Source organism: Mus pahari, chromosome 7 (genome assembly GCF_900095145.1).
Source record: "Mus pahari chromosome 7, PAHARI_EIJ_v1.1, whole genome shotgun sequence".
Taxonomy (NCBI): domain Eukaryota; kingdom Metazoa; phylum Chordata; class Mammalia; order Rodentia; family Muridae; genus Mus; species Mus pahari.
The window spans coordinates 67,662,975-67,669,153 of NC_034596.1; positions in this window are offsets into that span (position 1 = coordinate 67,662,975).

A 6,179-nucleotide genomic window follows, 5' to 3' on the forward strand; every position below is an offset into this window, starting at 1 on the left:
CTTGTAAAGGCAGTCTTAATGATACCCATTTTACAGAGGAGGGAACTGAGGTTTCAGTGACAGGAAGACAACAGTGAATCTGAAGAGAGTCCATTGAACCACTACAGCTGGTTTTTACTCTTCCCTATTCTGTTCCTGAGCACATTTTGCCTTTTATCTTTATTGGAGCTATTTGATGACCCTCCGTGACTAATTTTTTCCTGCATCTCCAGCATCAGTCTCAGTGTTGAGTGTGATGATCAGTTCTGCCTATCTAGAGACAAGGAAATTGAACCCCCATACCTAAGGTTTCTTTGCAGGTGATGAATCTGAAGTCATGTTGGTTGTAATATTATCATCTAACTACTCAATGGTTATTATGTCCTGAATCTCTCTCCCGTGACCCATTTAACCACTGCAGTCTTTTGAGGTGGTAATCTGGGCTCACTTTCCAGAGAGCGTCCTGAACCTGCCATAAACCATCATACTACAATGCCTGAAAGAGGCCTCAGCTCATCAACAGTTGAAACAGCTCCAGAATCTAGACTTTTCTCACCCAGGTGAGGCTTATCCGGTCTGTGGGCACTGTCTTAGGTCCTTTCTTTTGGCAAGATTTCATCTAATCATCTTCAGATCTATTCTTCGTGATCTCCACTTTGGAAGGCCCATTCCCCAAACTCTCTTGTAGATTGATATCTAGTTAAGTTCAACCAATAGGAGCCACCAGGAAGAGATTAGAAGGTGAAGAAGTCACAGTGCTTCTGTCCAGGGGAGGACTTATTTCTGCCACAATGGACCCCGGGTCGGTAGGTTTGGAACCTGAGAGTTGGCAGGAGAGGGTTCCAGGATGCTTAAGAGTTTGCAGATGTTCAGCACAAAATATGGGTGTGTGGGTACCAGACATGGCCATGGTGTGTGGGTACCAGACATGGTCATGGTGTGTGGGTACCAGACATGGTCATGGTGTGTGGGTACCAGACATGGTCATGGTGTGTGGGTACCAGACGAGGTTGTGGTGGTTTTCTGACATTCCCCGGTTGGCTTCTATTCTCTTTGTAGCACATTCTCTTGGTGAACTTCCTTCCTGGAATTACACACATTGAACCATTCTAATCTTATCTTCATATTTGTCTTTCCAATGATCCTATTCATATCACTGTTCTTCACTGTCTGCAAATACAGGCTAATCCCAAAGGGGTTATTAGTAGCCTCTGCACCGATTGAAATTATTATAGGTTTTCTGACTTTTAAATCTCTTTATTTCTCTTATCTGTAGTATTTTATTCTCTCTGAACATGATTTTTGAAGCATGTCCAGTATCTTCCTTCCTGATGAGTCTTTTTTTTAAAAAAATGAAATTTGCTCCACTTTTAAATTTTGAACTAGAAATCTAGACAAATAACAGAAAGCAACATCTCATAAAAGATAAAACAGTCCCAGAAATACATCCAAAAATATCTTTACTCACATTAGCATTCAAATAAAAAAGTGAACTCATTTTTACATTGTATTATCAAGGTTCAGAAGATTTAATTTAAAGTGTTAATACTGAGAATGTGAATTTCTATGCCCTATCGGAGAACACACATGAGGAGTCAGCATACAGTATATATCATAGAATGGTTCTGCGTGCACATGTGTGTGTGTGTGTGTGTGTGTGTGTGTGCATGTGCACAAACATTTGTATATGCTTGCCTATGGAGACCAAAGGTCAGTATTGGGTATTCCATATGTCCTCAGTATGTCTCCTTTTTATGTTTTGAGGCAGAGTCGCTCTCTAAGTCTGGAACATGCTCTTTTGACTAAAATGGCTGGCCAGCAAACCATAGGGATCCTGCTGTACCTTACCTCACTAATTCTGTCATTCCAGGGATGCACTGCCATGCCAGACATGATGTGGGTACTGGGAGAACAAACTCAGGACCTAGTGCTTGTGTGGCAAGCATTGTACTGACTAAGACATGCATTCAGCCCAAAGAACAGTCCTGAAAGAAAGCAACCACAGTTGTGCCCAAGGATATATTACAAACTTGCTGGTTGCCATTTTGTTTTATTAAAAAAGCTTATCAGTATACAAAAATGTGACATTTCCATACAGGTATATCAATATGTGTGTATGATAAATACAAGCATATTATGTATATGTACATGTGTATATATGTTATAATTTAAAGAGTAAAATTACATAAAGTCCAAACCTATGTGTATTAGGACACTGTTATCAAGTAACCCTTGAGATATCCATTTGTTGGTACAATCTAGGAAGCAAGCCACTAAGTGGTTCAGAGTGTGGATCTTGATTGAATAGATTGAGCTCTACCACTTACAGGATGGCGTGTTCCTAGAAATTAGTGGCCTCAACTAATGTCACTCATAGCTCTAAAGGTATGGAAGTAATAATAGACCTTAGTTCATAGGATTGTTGGAAAGACTATCTGAACCAGTGATGATACTCATGAGGGACCAAAACTACCCAATAAATTAATATTGTAAATATTATAAAGAATGCCTATAGATTTGCAAGCACTTACACATACCCAAGGAAACGTTTGAGTGAGGTGAGCCTGTTTATTATGTTCATTGTAATGATCATCTTATCAGTGTTTATATATCAGAACCAACCACATGGAAGCTTTGGCATGCTGTAGTTTATTGTGTGTCAGTTATGACCGAATAAAACTCTAAAGTCTGTCCGTTAGTATTTCCTGAAAATAGTTTGTAAATCTCAGCACAATCTTATGAAAATTTTCTAAAAGCCTGATGTTTCATCTTTCTGCTATTATGATAAATACATTAAACTATTGACTTAAAAGGAAGAAAGGTTGATTTCACTCATACGTAGGTTTGTGCTGTGGATGGCTGGCTTTGTTGTCACTTGCTCTGTGGAAGACAGAACACCATGGGCAAGATGCTCACTTCATAGTGTCCAGGAGACACAGAGTGAGAGGGTAGGGCCCCAGTATCCTTTTCAAGGGCACACCCTAGTGACCACACTTCGTTTTTCTAAGCCCTGCCTGTTAAGGGTTCCACCACCGCCCAGGAGCACCACAGGCTAAGGACCAAGATTTTAAAACATGTGGCATTTCAGATCCAGTTTGTAGCACCTCAGACCTTGTCCTCTCACAAGCTAGACAGTAATTGAGATGTATGGGCTGTAGGTGGTGTGAATACGGAAAAGGAGCGCTTGGTATTCTGAAGTTGTAAAAGAAATTCTTGTACAACTAAAGGAGATCAAGGGGATACAGATTGGAAAGGAAGAAGTCAAAGTATTGCTATTCTCAGATGATATACTAATATACATAAGTAACCCCCAAAACTGTACCAGAGAACTCCTGCACTCATAAACACTGTTGGCAAAGTGGCTGGATACAAAATTAACTAAAAAAAAAAAATCAGTAGCTCTCTGTGATGGTTTATAAATGCTTGGGCTAGAGAGTAAGCGCTATTAGGTGTGGCCCTGTTGCAGTAGGTGTATCACAGTGGGCGTGGACTTTAATACAGTAGTCCTGGAAGTGAGTCTTCTCCTAGCAGCCTTCAGATGAAGATGTAGAACTCTCAGCTGCTTCTACACCATACCTGCCTAGATGTCACCACGATGATAATGGACTGAATCTCTGAACTTGTAAGCCAGCCCCAATTAATAAGAGTTGCCTTGGTCATGGTGTCTGCTCACACAAGTAAAACCCTAACGAAGACACCCTCCTTTATATAAATGATAAGAGGGCTGAAAAGAAATTTGGGAAACAACACCCTTTACAATAGTCATAAATAATATAAAATATCTTGGTGTGATTCTAATCAAGCAAGTGAAAGACCTGTATGACAAGAATTTCAAGTCTCTGTGGAAAGAAATTTGAGGAAGATATCAGAAGATGAAAAGATCTTCCATGCTCACAGATTGGTAGGATTAACATCATGAAAATGGCATTCTTACCAAAAGCAATTTACAGATTCAATGTAACTCCCATCAAAATTATAACACAATTCTTTACAGACCTTGAAAGAGTAATTTTCAACTTCATATAGAAAAACAAAACAAAACAAACAACAACCCCCCCCCAAATCAGGGTAGCTAAAGCAATCTTGAAAAATAAAAGAATTTCTGGAGGTATCACCATCCCTACTGAACTACAGAGCAATCATGATCAAATCTGTCTGATATTGGTATAGAAATAGACAGGTTGATCAATGGAATCAAATTGAAGGCTGAGAAATAGATCCACACGCTCTTGGTTTTTGACAAAGAGGCCAAAACCATACAATGGAAAATTGAAAGCATCTTCAACAAATGGTGCTAATCTAACTAGATATCTGCATGTAGAAGAATGTAAATGATCCATATTTATCATCCTGAACAAAACTCAAGTCTAAGTGTATGAAAGAGCTCAACATAAAATCAGATACAATAAATTTAATAAAACATAAATTGGGGAGTAGCCTAGAACTTGTTGGTACAGGAGGCAACTTCCTGAGCAGAACAACAATGGCTCAGGCGCTAAGATCACAATTGATAAATAGGAGCTCATGAAACTGCAAAGCTTCTGTATGGCAAAGGACACCATAAATAGGACAAAACAATCTACAGATTGGGAAAGGATCTTCACCAACCTTACATTCGAGAGAGGACTGATATCCAAGGTTTATTAAGAACTCAAGAAGTTTACACTCACTGATAAGTGGATATTAGCCCAGAAACTTAGAATACCCAAGATACAATTTTCAAAACACAAGAAAATCAAGAAGGAAGATCAATGTGTGGATACTTCATTCCTCTTAGAATGGGGAAAAAAATACCCATGGAAGGAGTTACAGAGACAAAGTTTGGAGCTAAGATGAAAGAATGGACATCCAGAGACTATTCAACCCAGGGATCCATCCTATAATCAGCCACCAAACGCAGACACTATTGCACATGCCAGCAAGATTTTGCTGAAAAGACCCTGATATAGCTGTCTCGTGTGAGGCTATGCCAGTGCCTGGCAAATACAGAAGTGGATGCTTACAGTCATCTATTGGATGGAACACAGGGCCCCCAATGGAGGAGCCAGAGAAATTATCCATGGAGCTGAAGGGGCTGCAATCCTATAGGTAGAACAACAATATGAACTAACCAGTACCCCTAGAGCTTGTGTCTCTAGCTGCGTATGTAGCAGAAGATGGGCTAATCGGCCATCATTGGGAAGAGAGGCCCCTTGGTCTTGCAAGCTTTATATGCCCCATACAGGGGAATGCCAGGGCCAAGAAGTGGGAGTGGGTGGGTAGGGGAGCAGGGCGGGGGGAGGGTATAGGGAACTTTTGGGATAGCATTTGAAATGTAAATAAAGAAAATATCTAATAATAATAAAAAAGAACACAAGAAGTTAGACAATCCAAATATACCAATTAAAAAGTGAGGAACAGATCTAAACAGAATTTTCTACAACGGAATCTTGAATGGCCAAGAAGCACTCAAAGTAATGTTCAGTGCCCTTAGTCATCATGGAAATTTAAATCAAAATGACCCTGAGATTCCATTTTACACCCATCAGAATGACTAAATTCAAACCCTCAAGTGATAGCTCACGCTTGCAAGGATGTAGAGCAAGGCAGACACTTCTCCTTTGCTAGTGGGAGTAAAACTTGTACAACTACTCTGGAAATCAACTTGACGGTTTCTCAGAAAATTGGGAATAGTTCAACCCAAAGATCCAGCTATAGCACTCCTGGGCATATACTCAAAAGATACCCCACTATACCACAGGGATTCTTGCTCAACTATGCTCACAGCAGCTTTATTCGTAATAGCCAGAAACTGAAAACAACCTAGATATCCCTCAACTGAAGAATAAATAAAGTGTGGTACATCTACACAATGGAATATTCTCCTGCTATTAAAAACAAAGAAATCATGGATTTTGCAGAATATCATCCCGAGTGAGGTAACACAGAGCCAGAAAGACATTGTATGGTACATACTCACGTATAAGTGGACATTAGCTATAAGGCGCAGGACAACTATGCACTTTACAGACTCTGAGAATTGTAGAAACTGGGTAATAAGAGCTCCCAAGGGAGGATGCATGAATCTCACTCAGAAGGGGAAACTAAATAGTTACCAGAAGTGTATATAGAGAGGGAACTGGGTAAGACAGGGGATTAGGAGGGGAATGGAGATGGTGATCAGGTGTTGGGCCGAAGGTGTGAGAGGACTGGGAATGAGA